This window comes from Glycine soja, chromosome 9 (genome assembly GCF_004193775.1).
Source record: "Glycine soja cultivar W05 chromosome 9, ASM419377v2, whole genome shotgun sequence".
NCBI lineage: Eukaryota > Viridiplantae > Streptophyta > Magnoliopsida > Fabales > Fabaceae > Glycine > Glycine soja.
Window position 1 is genome coordinate 6,950,317 of NC_041010.1, and position 17,581 is coordinate 6,967,897.

At 32.7% G+C, this 17,581-nt stretch overlaps 1 pseudogene; it reads left to right on the plus strand.

Annotated features, from left to right (window-relative positions):
- Positions 1-4,639: 4,639 nt before the first annotated feature.
- On the plus strand, positions 4,640-16,459 carry LOC114368099 (annotated as a pseudogene).
- Positions 16,460-17,581: the final 1,122 nt, after the last annotated feature.

Sequence of the window (17,581 nt, forward strand, 5' to 3'; positions counted from 1 at the left end):
GACAAATAATTATGATCGTTCATATGATTACCAATAACCGTGATAACACATGCCTGTTAACAGGACTCTGTACACACTTAACAGTAGTCCAATGTGTACATTGGATGTACATATTACAAGTAATGTATATTGATGTGCTTACATGCAGCAATGACATGTGTAACTTTTAAGGCTTCCTACAATCACATGTTCTTTGATTCAGCCTCAGTGAATTTTCTCATGTGGTGCTTCTCTCTCGAGTTCACTTTTTCCTCAACTTGAAACTCAAATCTTTGGCGGTCAAATTGTCGAACAAAATGAGTGTTAGACCTAGTTTCTTCTTCATTGATGAACGTGGCCGCAATGAGTGTGTAAACTTGTCCGGAGGCAATCATTGCATCAGCTTGAGTTCCACGGTCGACAAAATATTTGTTTAACTTCTCATACTTGGCTTTGACCAAGGTAGTGATTGGAAAATTTCTCATTTTTTTTAGGACCGAGTTCAGTGACTTTGCCAAATTAGTGGTCATGTGTCTCTACCGCAATGAGTGTGTAAACTTATCTGGAGGTAATCATTGCATTAACTTGAGTCCCACGATCAATGAAATATTTGTTCAACTTCTCATACATGGCTTTCACCAAGGCAATGATTGGAAAATTTCTCATTTTTTTAGAACTGAGTTAAGTGACTCTACCAAATTAGTGGTCATGTGTCCACACCGCTTTCCATCATCCCATGCCAAAGTCCACTGTTCCCTTGGAATTTGATCAAGCCAAGCAGTGTCGTGTGGGTTGTCTTCTTGTAACAACTAGTAGTAACGAAAAAACTCTGGTTGGGTCATTGCATACCCTATTGTTTAAAAAAATGTAAATCTGATTGTCAGTTATATTTTAAATAATAAAATAATGTGAATTAAAATTTTAAAAAATATCTTACCCATACTCAAGATGTTTTTTCTTTTGTGCTCACTTTTAAATTGTTTTTTTGTAATTTTTCCCAATGTGTCAAATGCAGAACACATGCGATGAGTTGTCTGTTGTCCACCCACTTTCTAGGTGTCTGCATGCACTTTTGATTGACTCGTGCCCATCAGAGATTAGGCATATACCATGTTATGGTGTGACGTGTGTTCTCAAGTTTTGCCAAAAAAAAGTGTCAACCATCTGTTGTCTCACCCTTGTCAATGGCAAATGCTAATGGAAATATATTGTTTGTCCCATCCTATGCAATTGAAATTAATAGTGTCCCTTTGTATCGTCCATAAAGTCATGTTCCATCAATTTGCACCATGGGTTTAAAGAATGCAAACGCATCAATGCATGCCTTGAATGACCAAAAAAAGTAAATGGAATATAACCTTGTTTGGAATTGGTTGGTTTGACTCGTCTAGTGCAGGTTTTGGTTGAATTTTGACAATTGTTCCAAGAACGATTAGTTGCAATGCTTGTAGACATTTGGGAAGTATGTTATATGACTCTTCCCAACTATCATATACCTTCTTAAGGCCTATTGTTTTGCTAGCCATGTTTTTCGATATGTTATGGTGTAGTCGAATTCTTGTCTAATGAATGCGATGAATGTTGGAATGATTAGTTGCTCATTTTCTTCAACCATTGTAAGGATATTTTTGCCTATGATCGAGTTTGGAATTCATCTTATTGTGATCTTGTGAAATGGTGGGCATGACGCATGTGTAAGGCCCTTCAATCATTCTAATTTCCCAAAGTTTTAAATTTTTGTGTTCTGACACTCTAAGTTTCCATTGGCACTCCTCAGCTTGACAACACAAGACTCATGAATCCTTCGTACACCTCTTGTGTTTGAAAGTGACATGGTTCTTAATGTGCCACATTTTTACTGCGTGTTTAAGGTCCTCCAATTGACGAAATCGTTGACCAACATATAGCTCGCCATCCTATGATTCAGATTGTTGTAGTAAGTCCAAAAAATGCCCATAATAGGGGTTCTCAACCACTTGGTTGTCGCCAACATCAGTGCAATTTGGATATGGACGATAGACATTTTCAGTTGTTGTTGGTTGGAAAAGAAATTGGATGTCATTATCATCATTGTCGTTGATGTTGTTTTCATCATTGACTGTCAAAATTTCATCTTCATTGTCACTGAAGTCACCAACTACTTCATCCGGCAACCCGTTTTCATCATGATAGTTGTGTGACATTTCGTTTCTTTAAGATTGAGCAACATGGATTCTAGTAGTTGGTTGGACATTTAGGTTGGATGGCTTATTTAGGTTCAAAAGTTGGGGTGCCGTCACACAATAGTCTGATGATCCACTAAGTAGCTGTGTATATGAGCTAATGTGTGCACCAAATTCAGCAGGTTCAAAATAAGGGATGTAACAATCATTTGTGGGCATGCATGGGTTTGGGGTTTAAGAAGATAGGCCTTCATGTTGGCTTTCAGTATGGTAGTCAGTATATTGTGTTTGCTGAATTTGTGATGATGGATTAGTTGTTTCAACATTAGTGGTAGATGAAGATTGTTGTTCGTATTGTATGAGCAACTCAAAGAAACTTATGCATTCATGTCGGTTATCGACGTCGAACATGCTGTCAATATCCTCATCCTCATTGATGGTAACAGCCTGGTAAATGAACATGCTTGACCCGACAGTTACGGTGTATCGATAAATTACTGTCATTATGCTTTGACCTTGGTTTAGGCCCATCTTTTGTTGGATTTGTCTTTTCAAGGCATTCAAGGTCATGTCTCTCTTCATAGAAACAAGTACATTTTTTTCACTCTTAAACTCTATGCTAATGTTACAATCGGCTACATAGACATTATAGTGGACTACGACAAAAGACTTTTTGGTTTATGCTTGACACGATTATACTAAGGTGTGATGTATGTGAATAAGTTATATATTTGATAGTGAATTGAAAGTTATCTGGTGAAGGGTTTGATGTGTTATGAAGAATATGTTATGAGTGTAATTTATAATGTGATGATATGAGAATGTTGTACTAATAGATCTAATGATATTCATCACACCAACACTTTTAGCGGTCGAGATTACATCGACAATTACAACTACAATACCATGAATAATGTTTGTACCACGTCTGCACTAGAATCTATGATACACAATACCATGAACAATGTTTGCACAATGTTTCTGTTGGATTCCTAATGCGCACAATGTCTCTGCACAATGATCCGATAGGATTCCTGACATGCACAATGTCGCTACACAGTATCTCTGTAGGATTCATGACGTGTACAATGTCTATGCACCGTGATTCAACAATATTCCTAATGAGCATAGAGTCTCTGGAAGATTTCTGACACGCACAGTGTCTTTGCATGATTCCTAATGCAGATGGTGTCTTTGCACGGTGATCTGGTAGGATTCCAGATGCACACAGTGACACGTAGTGTCTCTGTAGGACTCCTGACGCACAGTGGCACTGCCCAATGTCTCTACAGGATTCCTAACGCGCACAGTGTCTCTACACAGTGATCCAATAGGATTCCTAACGCACACAGTGACACGCACAATGTCTCTATAGGATTTCTGACGCGTATAATGTCGCTGCATAGTGTCTCTGCATGATTCCTAAAGTGCACATTGTCTTTATTCTTTGCCCAATGATCCGACAGGATTCCTGATGCACACAGTGTCTCTGCAGGATTCCTGATGCACACAGTGTTTGCACAATATTTCGCACTGATTGCACTGACACCTCTTCATGCATATAACACTTCTTGATGCCTATAAATACCCTACACCAGCTTATTTAGAATCATGGCAAAAAAATTTGTTAATAACAACTTTCATTGTGCAAAGGGAGAATGGAGTCAACAACGTTATTATGAAAACAAGATTGTCATCGATCTTCATAGATACAAAATATGGTAAGTACAAATTAAATGATATTATAGAATAAGATTAGACAACATAATGCCTGAACAGGTAATAAATACTAAACTATGGATTACGTAAAAAATTCATTGAGGTTTGTGTTTTTAATAATTAACTAATTATTTAAATGTATTATTTCAGTTTTGTGGAATCCATATCTCCACTTTTTGGAGCTTATTAAGTCGAGAGCTTTTGAAGACTCCTCCATATGGTCATCCTGCACCACACTAATTTGTTTCTTAATAGTAGAATGACAACAAGTGGATAGAGTTAAACTTTAATTTCGGCTACAACAAGGCATACTAGATCCCCCAAAAAAACATGGACAAACTTCACAAAATTGACATGCGAGGTCGAACTAACATAAATTGGGCTAAAAAACATGCAAAATGGATAGGATATTGGTGACAATGCTAATCAATGTTTTTAGAGGGACAACCGATTATAGTCCGTGCAAAGCATTCTATAGAATACCTGGCGTGGTATCAAAGTAATTCTATTATTTTTTTATATATATGCAACCACCAAGTGGAGCGTCAATGAATGTAGAAACTTGCAAATCCTCAAGGACAACAAACATGATGCAAACATAATGTAATCCTATATACACACCAATTCTCCCGATCACGGATTATGTTCCACCTAGTCCTTTGAACATGGACTACACTCCACCAATTGTCTAATCTGATGAATTCTTGAGCAATGTTTTTGGAACTGATTGTGGCACACTAGCATCAGCTCGTGAATACATGCATAGCCTACAAAACAAAATGGGTCACTTTACTCCACCAAGTTTCAATTTGATGTTTAGCCAAGATGTTGACAAGAATAATCCATCATTGCATGATATACCAGATCAACGCCCACGTCAAAATCCAGGACGTAATAGGAGACGTCCTCCTTGTGGAATAGAACACCATTATGGGGATTAATTAGTCAAATTTGTTGTAGTAGGACAATATTATTTTCCATTTACTTTATGTTCAACTTATCCACTTACCTTATGTTCATGTTCAAGTGCTTTAATCTTTGCAATTTATTTAAGCACCCTCATGACAAATGAAAATAACAACTGAAAAGCATGGTACAAACGCCAAATACATAATAAATACTAACAAGTAATTAAAAGCAATACAACAACAAAATATGTTACATAGTTTATTCTAATTTCATGGAATTATGCAGCTTATGCTCCATCTTTGTCCATATTAGCTCATAGCTTGAAAAGGTGATGGTGAAGTATGAACTTCAACTCTAAGTTCCATACATATTACACTTGGCATATTTGTGAATGTATTAAACATGCACCAAACACCCTCGTCAACAATTCAACATGCCCTATACTCAACATGTCCATTCATTTTGTATATAGGACAACGATCAAAGTGAAGTAATTGCAGACGAAACATCACCAGTTTTGATTGATGACTGTATTACAGTGATTATGTCTGGCAGCACCATTGTTGCATTCAACAACATCGATTTTGTGTTGTCACTGGTGAAAACTGCGTTTCGACTATATGCAAAGTATGGGGTGATATGATGCCCTTAAATATATAATCAATCACAAGTTCATGGTTGACATGCTTTGCAATCTCAAGGCATGATAGTAAGATAGTCGTTTTAACGTGCTTTGTAATTTTGAGGCCTTACATTTAGACAAAAGCCATGTGTTGTGCAACTTCACATGCCAATTATTAGTGCATGTGATCGCATAGTGAACAACTGCACCCAACCGACAAAGCCTGTGCAAACGATTAAAGCTATTTTTTATTGTTATTCCTCATTGCACAGACCCTTTACTGCATCTCGAGGCCATGTGTTGCTCAGTCTCACATGTCAATTATCAGTGCATGTGACTGCATAATGAACAACTACACGCAACCGAAAAAGAGTCCAAAAAAATAATGTTTAAGTGGTCATGTTATGTAATTTTTTAAATTTATCTCCAATACACTAAAGAAATCTGTGGCAAATTTATTTCATAGTTTTCACGTCAAAGAATCCAAAAAATATATATATCGTGTAACAATTTCATCAACAAGGACCTCAAATCAAGACTAAAAAATTAAAAAAAATGATGTTTTTAACCCTTAAAACAATGTTTAAGTGACCATGTTATGCAATTTTTTAATTTATCTCCAATACATTAAAAAAAATCCATGACAAATTTATATCATAGTTTTCACGTCAAAGAATCCAAAAAATATATATCGTGTAACTATTTCATCAACAATGACCTCAAATTAAGAGTAAAAAGTAAAAAATGAGTTTTTGACAAATTCATCAATAAGGACTAGTGCGTGTGACTGCATAGTGAACACCTGCTTGCAACCGACAAATTCTATAAATACCACTACCAGCTAAAGACATTCGTAGAACTTTCAAATATTCATCTCAATCCCTACCACAATATGTCACCCAACTGCTTATGTTTGTGTTTACTACAATGTCAAATCTGCAACACTAATGAGGGCACCACCTTCATTAGTAATAATACAAAAACTTTTATGGTCAACTAGACCATAACCCTTACACATTGCTTGAACTTGTTCACCAAAAAATAAACATTGAACCACACTAACATATTTGAGTTAGGACAACCATATATGTACACATGTTTTATTCTGGGAGATGATCCTGATGTTCGACGAATGTTACACATTTTTTACAACAACCTAACACTACCATTTGTGGAGTAATTTGCCACAATTTGTGACAACAATAACCCACCAAACAACCAACATGACTCAACCTCTAATCTTGAAGACCTATTAGATGAATATGAGAGTTGTTGGGTCAAAGACCATGGTAGTCATAATGACTCCTCTTCCGAGCCGGAAGGAAGTAACATATCTCCTTCCCACTAACCAATATTCAAACGAGGTTGGTAAGCTGGGGATGATTCGTGTGTTAGTTGTTTCTGCTTTGAGGTTTTCTCGTGGTGTGCTATGTCAGTGTTTAATGCTTTAACATTATGTCATTGTGAGTTTGCATTGCCTACTTTGTTTCGTAGTTGTTGTTTGTAGTACTTACTTTACATAATGAAATACTTAGAAAAACGATAATAAGCTTTGAAAAAGTAAAGTCGCCTACCTATATTTGTTTTTGTTAGGAAAAAATACTTAGAAATACACAAAGTAAATTACTCTTGGCTTCGATTTTCAAGTGATGCGAGACTTTGTGGCATACATGCTAGCAAGTGGATTTAGGCTTAACCAAACCTTACAAAATTGGCTTGTAAGGTGAGGATTGTTCCCCACTTACATAATTTATCTCAATACCATCTTTAGTTGATATGGAACTTCAGCATGTCCATTTTTGCCTAGCGGTGTTCACGAGTTTGGGTTGACCCGTGACCCAACTTGACCCAATTATATTGGTTAGGTTTTAAAAGTATTTGGATCAGACCCAATCTGACCCAATATAGACACAATTATATTAGGTTGGGCAATGGGTTGCGAATTGTCACCTTGTGAGTCGTGACCCAACCCGACCTGATCATATAATAAAAAAATGTTAATGTTATTAATAAGAATATAATAAAGAGTAAATTGTAATTTTGGTTTTCTTAGTTTTTTAAATCCATGATTTTGGTCCCCTTGATAGATTATTAACAAATAATTTTAATTAATAGAGTTATTAAGTTAATTAAAAATTATTAATTATTAAAAACTTTAATAACAAATTATTAACTTTAATCCAACCCAACCTATGTACACCCTAGAGGGTGATAGACACAGGGACCCATCTAAGGTAGGCCATGATATCATGTTAGAGATTGAGTTTGGGCCTAACTAAATCTTATAAAATTGGCTTGTAAGTTGAAAATTACTTTCCACTTATATAGTTTATCTCGACACCATCTTTAGTCGATGTGGAACTTCAACAATACCAAAATAAACCTCCTAGTCGAGGTTAAGGGACAATAATGGCTTAGACCCTTTTTCTAGTGTTAATGTTCTGATATCAAATTCTCAAGTACCGTTAGGATCATCTCATTTGAGGTATTATTCGCTTTGGTGTCATGTGTAACTTTTTGACATACCCTTTTATTTTAATAAAATGTTTATGAGGAAGGATGCTCTTTGACAAATTATTCCACAGATCAAATTTAATATATGAGATAGTTTAAAACAAAACTTGGAGGTTTATAATAGATTTTTTTAACCACTGATATTTGATAATATTTTTTAAAGATACACCATCATCCTATATATGCTGGAAAAGTTTGAACGTTAAATTAGAAATATTAAAAACCATGTTGGATGCTTTTTTTTATTTTATTTTTTTACACGTTATAATTTCCAAGGGTTTTGTATCTTTTACTAGTTAATCGATTAATGCTTTTACATGATTTATAATGGAGAAGATATATTTTTTTTTTGGTGAATTTTATGATGTAGAAGATTATTTTTATTACAATATTATTAGTATGAAGTATAATGCTGATATAGTAGAGAATTCAAGGAAGTCATTTTAAAATTAGTTGAAATAACATTTAAAATATGTACTTGTTGATGATATCCAACTCTTTTTTTTTTCTCAATTTCATCCCATATGTTATCGGTAATTATTAATATTGTTTTTGTTAGTAGGAGAGATTGAATTCATGATTTTTTTTTTATTTTCTTCTTTTTAACCACTTAGACAATTTTATATCTCCAAATCTTATATACATATATATTGTGTTAGTGAATCAGTGGCTCAAAAGATATATGGTAAATTTGTTTAAACTGTAAAAATAACTTTAAAATAAAACATTTTGCTAAATAAGAATTTTTTTAAGAAGCTGATAAGATTTATTTTTTTAAAAAAATAAAATTATTTTTTTAGAAAAATTAAAAAGAAACTTATTTTAAGTAAAATCAATTTAGACAAATATATCAGAAAATCATAAAATTACTTATTTTATTTTAAAAAATACTTATTTTAAAAATAAACATGCACAAACTAACCCATAAATGAACGGAAGAAAGATGGACTAACGAGAATAATTTCAAGTTGACTTTAATTTCATACTCTAACGGATTTAACTAATAGTGGATATTGTTTTGATGTTACAAATTTGATATTGAATTTGACTGATGTTCACAACTCGAAAACAAAGTAAGGAATAGAGGATAAGATGGAACACATGTCTGCTATTATATATCTGTATATTCATATCTTTATAACTATTTAGCATTTATGGAAATCTATACGTCATAGAGATAAGGGACCTATATGTTTGTTTTTTACTAAACATGTGTTATTTTTATTTACGCATAAGAATCTTATATGTTAGCAAAAAATACGATAATAATAGTTAAACTAATATATAAGTTAATCAAAGTAAATTATAAACTACTAAAATGTTTAATTAAATATACCCTATAAGGGAAAGATATAAAATAAAAGCTTAAATATGTTTTGAGACAAATTTATTTTTCATCTTTACTGGCATAGTTAACGACATTTACGTTATGACATGCCTCTTGAAAATATGTTTTTTTTTCTTAAATATTTTTTGTTTCCTTAAATCCTCAAAAAAATAAGATAAATGAATAATGTTTTAAAATATATTTTATGATATTTTTAAGCCCCAAAATACAATAAAACAAAAGAAAAAAGAAAAAAAAATCATTGTGTTTTCCAATTCAAACATGTTTACATATTCATTCATAAGTCACCATCATATCTTAGTCCCAAAATAAAACACAAGCTAAAACCCTATCTATGACGACACGAAGAGGAATAGAGGAAATAGAGGAGAGGAAAAGGGAGAGAGATGATGAAAGAGTAAGAGAGAAAACAACCAGAGAGGAAAAAAATGAGATGTAGTCATGATTGATGATGGTGACATCAATCAACCTAAGCCTAAAAGGAAAGGGGAAGAGCGAGAAAGAGAGAAGAAAGAGAACACCTCAAAAAGAAAAGAAGAAAATATAGAAGGACAGGAGAAGAGAAGAATTAAGAAAGGGAGAAAGAGAAATGAAAACAACAACTACGAGTGTGTTTAAATTAACGTTGAAACCACGCTGAATAAAAAAATTACATGTTCCAATGCAAAACTTTCAAAGTAATTATGTTATAACTTTCATGAAATTTTTTTGGTGTTGAACTCAATTGCTTCCCAAACACACACTATCACTTCCCTCACAATTCCTTTTTGTGTGTTTTGGCTTGATTTCTCTTGTTTACACCTTATCATTTCTCATCATTTAGATGCATATATCATAGGCCAATGTTAATAGTAAAATCAATGGGAATATGCTATTTACACTCCTTTTTAGTTTTTTATTTTGTTTTTTTGCATTGTTTGTTTTCTTAAATAATTTTTAGATTAAAAAGTCTTCTTAGGAAAATTACTTTCCATGATGTATTATGTTATAGTATATCAATTAGGGAGATTTACACACACTTATAAAAGAATGATCAAATTACATCGGTGTAATTTTGATAAACTATTACAGTGTTTAGTAGTTTTTAATTGGGTAATGTTTTCTTAAAATTCACTATTGGATTAAAAGTTCATTTCACATAAATCATATATACAAAATTTCATATTAATTTAAAATTATTTGTTATCTCGTTTATACAAATTAAAAAAATTTACGTAATATAAACTTTTTAAAATATACTAAAATATGAATCATTTGATTACCTTTTTATTATTGTTTAATTTTTATAAAATTTGACACAAACAATCTTAAAAATATGTAGATATAATTCAACGGTTGGATCGATAAAAATTACATTTTATATCAAGTTGTAAAATAATGTAATAATTGGTTAAGTTACATCAGTATAATTTGATTTTCCTCATATATATATATATATATATATATATATATATATATATATATATATATATATATATATATATATATATAAACTAATTTTCATAATGTAAAACTTTATAGCTTACCAAAACACTAGTTTCTATAATGCAAAAACGTATATTTTGAAACTAGTTTTTGTAATGTATAAAAAAAAGTCACATTATAAAAATTTTATTTTTTTAATATAGAATTATATTATGAAAATGAGTTTTTGAAAATACAAAACAAAAAAAAAACACTAAGAAGTGTGAGCTAAAAGGGACAAAACTTCCTGGATTTATAAGCATTTATATCTTGCACTTTTACTATTATATATGACTTTAGTTATTAGCACAACGCTCTAACCAATTGAACTAATAAGTCAATTACATTATAAAATAAATAATGTTATTATACATAACACTAAAATTTCTAATGTATATTTAATGCGCATGTAAATTTAAATAATAAATTTTGTTGCAATTAATTTTGATATAAATCATACAGATTATTTAATCTGTATATTTTTTAAAAAATAAAAAATATTTACTATTACAAAATTTAATATATATTATTGATGTGTCATTAATTTTTTTTACTATTACAAAATTTAAATATATATTAAATAATTAATGACACATCAATAATATATATTAAATTTTGTAATCGTAAATATCTTTTATTTTTAAAAAAATATACGGATTAAATAATTCATATGATTTATATCAAAATTAATTGTCACAAAATTTATTATTTAAATTTACATGCGCATTAAATATACATTAGAAATTTTAGTGTTATACATAACAACATTATTTATTTTATAATGTAATTAGCTCATTGGACCATTAATTTTAAATTAATTCATCACAACTATTTTTCAAAAAAATTATAAAAAAAAACTCTTACGGAAGAAACCTCTTCCGTAAGATTTCTACGGAAGAGGTTCTTCCATAAAAAAAAAAAAAAAAAAAAAAAAAAAAAAAAAAAAACCTCTTACGAAGAGGTTCTACACAAGTTTTAGGTTGTAGGAGAGCACAGGTCAAGATAAATTTACCCTTAATTTAGGGGAGTTAGATGTTTGGTTCTAGGTGAAAAATTGTGTTTCAAGAACATCACTAGCAGCACACCCTCAAACGTAAAGTAGGATAATTTGCTGTAGTATCTGTTTCCAAAAAAAAAAAACTTGTGTGCAAATAAAAAGTTGATAGCAACTAAATGTAAATAAATTTTAAGTGTTGTTAGGAAAAAGGACAGGAAAGTGGGAGCGTTGGAATACAAGTCATGGGTTATCAGGTAGGTGCTCTCTTAGAATCTAACTTAGTTTTCCCAAGAAAAACCATGAGTTCTTTGTTAGCCCAACCACGTTACAAGCCTAAAAAGTCCTTAGTGATCCACAATATGTATTTATGATTGCTCTAACTGAGAAGAAGTACAAAGTTGGGAACATTAGTTCAATTGTTAGAATTAGAACAATTTTGAGCTGAGACACTTGTGTGCTAAGAGAAACACTAACCTTGTGAGGAATGAAGTGTTGTATTTTGCCTTAAGGAAATTCTTATTTGCTAACCTTTTTCATCTCCATGTTTATTTCTTCATGTTTCCAACTCAAGATCAAGACTAATGCAAGTTCTGGATCAAGCAATGAAAGGTTTGAAAGGATTCGCAATTATCTCATGTGTTGAGACACTCAGAACTTGTCTTTTGCTTTAAGACAAACAAATGTTTTAATTTGGGAGAGTTGATAACTGCAAAATCTGAGCTAAATTGATAGTCAATTTTGGCAACTGAAGTGCTTTAGAGAGAAATTGATGAGAAATGTGGAAGAAAAAACATTGTAGAAAAGTTGGAAGAAATGGACAGCTCGCTCAGCGTGCAAACCAGGCTCAGCACAACTCTCACTCAGTGGGCAAAGTCAGGCTCTACGCTAGGTCTCGCTCAATGTGCAACTCTCGCTTACCGTGCAGTCTCGCTCAGCGCGAAGGTCAGGCTTAGCGCAAGAAGGCCCACGAGGAAAAGCCCAGGGCGCGCTCAGCGTGAAGTCAACCTGGAAATTAAGCTAACTCGGGCCTATAAAAAGAGTAAGAGGCAGAAAGAAAAGACACATTGAGTCTGTCTCAGAGCTCTCCAGTGCAGAAATCCAAAGCCTGAACCTCTCCCTTAGGGGAAACCCTCTTTCCTTAGTCATTCCCCATTTTCTTGTTATTAGTCATCCATCACTTTCTTCCATTAACCCTTGCAATGTAAAGCCTCTCATGACTATGAGAGGTTAAACCCCCCATTGTTGGGCGCCTGGAGGCCAAAATGCTTGTAATGTGATTCTCTGTCTATTATCTAATTAATGTTATTATGTTTCCATTATTCTTCTCTGTGCTCATTTATTATTACAATCTGATCATCCATATAATGTTTAGAGGGTAACGCATTGAAAAATGATTATTTTCTAAAGAACTGGAGAAGAGTATCTTAATAAATTCATTGCTAGAAATAGGTTGACATTTATTTTGTCCACTGTTTATTTTTCTTGCTATCTTTCTTCTTTTCTTTTACTCTAAATTTCACACTTACAATTTCTTATCTCTTTCTTCTCATTGCTTAATAATTGGATTTGCCTTACTTAAGTATAACCAAAGTCCTTGTGGATTCGACACTTGGACTTCCCAATCTGTTAATAACAACTTTAATCTTTGGATCAATGTTTGACTACTTAATTGTTGGGTTTAGTACTTTAAATGGGATAAAAACAAAATTGAAGTGTCACATGAATCATCAGTTTTTCCCAATGATACACCTCCACTTGAACTCACTGCACATTTTTTGTTGATATTTTTCAGCTATGTGATGGATGAGCTAGGTTCAGCTTTGCGGCATAGTGATGAACCAAATTTCAGAGTGGCACCCTTTCTGTTCATGCCAAAAGGCAATCTATCATCAGCTGTGAGGTTATCTTCTATATTTTTCATTTTCAGATTTTTGCTTTGATGTGAAAGTCATATTTCCATGCTCTACGAATGTATCTTCTGCTTTAATAGTTAATTGTACTTAATATTTAACACCTTTTTTATGATAAATAAAAGATTCTGTTGTAAGTTTTGATTCTTATTGCTGGCTCATTAATGTATCCTGCCTTCATTACCTATATGTCTAATGATAGAGAATTCTGTATCTGAAACTTCTCTTTGCCTCCCTCCCCTCCCCATAAAAATAATGGACTTATGCATTTGTTATGCACTGACCTCTGGATTTGTTATAAGTCAAAATTAATCACATACAAGTATTAACTCTCCCATTTTCTCCAGTTTTTCTATTCTATGGCCAACACAGAATGTTCAGAAAGGTGATAGGTGCACACGCGATTTTCTTCTTGGTATTGGGGAGGATAAACAACGTTCTGCCAGGCTTACAGCCTGGTTCCACACTCCAGAGAATTATCCATGTATTTCTCTTATTGCTAAGATAGTTTATGATTCTGTTTTGTGGTTAATGATCTATTATACAAGAATATCAGGAAGTTTTGGAGCTAATTAGTTCACTGCTTTCAGGCATATGAGAAGCACCATCAGAAATTGTTGTCCCCAAGCTTAATACCTCCCACCATTCAGTCTTCTGAGACTAGAAGTATTATTCATCAACCTGGTGGGCGTCCGTTACGTGTTTACACAAATATACCTCATGTAGAGGAATACTTGACACATCTGAAGTTTGCAATCAGCAAGTTTAATGCATGCAGGCTTGAACTTTATCTCAATTTTTTCTTTGTTCTTTGTTCTGTTAGTTTTTATTTTATGGTTGTCATCTTGCCTACAAAATTATACTTTGTATTGCTGACCTTCTCCTTCTCTCTTGCCTACAGCAAAGGAACCGAAAGATGCAGATATAGTATGGACAAGTGTGCAGGTAGATGAGGATATGAAGAAGGCCGTGGGAATTACAGAACAGCAATACATTAATCAATTTCCTTTTGAGGCAAGTCTTGTTATGAAGCATCATTTAGCAGAGACAATTCAGAAGGTGATAATAGTTAACTAACATCTAAATGACTGACTTGTGTCACTGGCATGCAACATTTATTTTCTTTTCCAAGTGAGGCTTTTTTGATAACCTTGGCCTTTTCTTTTGGGTGGTGGTGTTGGTTTACCTCATTACAGGCACATGGATCTCCTCAATGGTTGCAGCCTACTTATAATCTTGAAACACACCTATCTCAACTTATTGGTGACTATTGTGTACGCAAAAAGGAAGGACTAGACAATCTTTGGATCTTGAAACCCTGGAACATGGCCCGAACTATTGATACCACTGTGACTGATAATTTGCCTGCAATAATCCGGCTCATGTAGACTGGTCCAAAGATTTGTCAGAAGTATATTGAACAACCTGCTTTGTTCCAGGGGAGAAAGTTTGATCTCCGTTACATAGTACTGGTTCGGAGCATGCATCCTCTGGAGTTATTCCTGTCAGATTGTTTCTGGGTATACTGCTTCTTCTTTTGAGTTCTGTGTTTCTAACTATTTGTAACTTAATATGTCTAGACTTAGGTTTTACATTTCATTTTCAGGCTAGGATAGCCAACAACCAATATTCTTTGGACAGAAGTAGTTTGTTTGAATATGAAACTCACTTCACTGTTATGGTATGTCTTGAGTATCATTTTATTTAGCAGCCAGATATTCGGATGAAAACTTGATTGAAATATTTATTTCAGTGTTTCCTTTTGTCAACAAGTTTTAACATAAGTCACTTCATGGATTACAGAATTATCGCGGAACAATAAATCATAAGAATGCGAATGATTTTGTGAGGGAATTTGAGGAAGAACATCAAGGTAATGGGGACTGGATCATGTTTATCCTCTGCCACATTTAAGATGAGTGCTTAGTGCTTTCCAGATCACGGATTACATTTCTAATGAGTTCTTGATGCAAATTCCTGTCCCTGTATCTCTTTCAGTTAAATGGTTGGATATACACACAAGAGTAAGGAAAATGATTCGATCAGTGTTTGAGGCAGCTGCTGGCACTCATCCTGAGATGCAGAGTCCAACATCTCGGGCAATGTATGGTGTAGATGTCATGTTGGACAGCTCTTTTCAACCTAAGTTACTAGAGGTTTGTAAATGAAGCAATGCTCTTCTTCTGATGCACCTTTTTTAATACCAAATTTTTTTTGAGTCCCACTTGTCATATATTGAGTGATTTGTTGTTAAGGATGTGTTTCCTGTGTTAATTTTGGAAGAGAAATACTTGCATAACTCTGTTTCTAAGATTCTTTCTATGATTAGTTATAATTAATTAGAAATTACCATTTTTGATATGTTTTGTTCTTTATTTAATGATTTTTTCTCTTGATTTGTATTAAATGAGAAGCAAAACTTATTAAAATTAATGATTTTTAATAATTTCTAACCAATCATTGAGAATACCAGAGAGAGTTCAGCATTCCTCGTTAAAGAATTATTTGTTACATGTATTTCCTTTTATGCAGGTGACTTACTGCCCGGATTGTACAAGAGCTTGCAAATATGACATGGATATTGTGGTTGGAGAGGGAGGCGTTGCCAAAGCTAGTGATTTCTTCAACAATGTGTCTCTTTTTGAATGAAATTCCACAGGTTAGCCCATTGTAATCCAGTCTTCATAAACAATTGCAAATCTAGGTGCTTGGGCCATATAATCGAGTGGTTTGTGTAAGAGTATTGTTAGGTGCATCCAACATTCTTTGAAAATGACAAAAATATTCCTGCTAATTTCTCCCCTTATAGATTAACTTGATCCATAAGTCTTAAAAATCAACTTATGGATCAACCTGATCCGTAAAATATTTACGGATCAAATTGATCCGTAAGTCTTAAAAATTAACTTACGGATCAATTTGATCCATAAGGGATATTTTTATCTTTTCATTGTTAATGTTGGGTGCACCAGCATTCTTTGTGTAATGCCTTTTTTCTCATGGACCAAGTGGTTTTTGTAATGTCGCAGGTGCCATAGTTTCCCTTGTTTATTGATGGTAAAATTTAAAAGTAAACAATTTTGAGCACCATTCAGCAACGACCATTCTCGTTGCCTCATTGAATCGCTCCCAGTAACCATTTTCAAATTTGAACAAGGTTTATAAATTATGTCGCCTCCCGTTTGTTTTTTCATTTATTCTGTTTATGGGAACATAAATACTATTGAATTTATAAATTATTAAAGAGAAATTATACTTGTACAACAAAATCTTACAACAAAGAGAGGGAGAACGGGAGAAAAGTGAGAAGAGAGAAAATTTTGAAATATAGCAAATGATATGGTAGAGAAAGATACACATAAAATAATGTATGAATGATTGTACATGTATCATATCTCATTATTAAATTATTGTACATGTATTATACACTCAAATCACTTGGAATTTTTTTATATTACACTTTTTAATTCGTATAATTATATATTAAGAGTAAATGTGTTAAGGACAAATATATAATACCACATTATTATACAAATTAAAAATATTTATATGGAATAAATATTACATTATCATATAAATTAAAAAATATCTTATATTAATTAAATATGTAGCTACAATAACAAATGTGAGATAACTTATATTGTCTATTTAGTAGCATAACATGGAGAATCTAATTGAACTTGTTTTTTTCATTAAAAAATCACGTTTAATAGTATTTGTAATTTATAACCCTGTAATCAATTATGTAACTATTATCTTTATTTTCACGCATTAAAATTACTATGTATTTTGATGGCATTTATATCTATGTTAATAATCATTTTGATATAGGCATAATTACCATCACGACCCATAAGGTTGGACCATTCTGATTACGTAATCGAATCGCCTCCATTAACCATTTCTTTAAACAAGGTTTATAATTTTTGTTGCATCTCGTTTGGTTTTTGATTTATG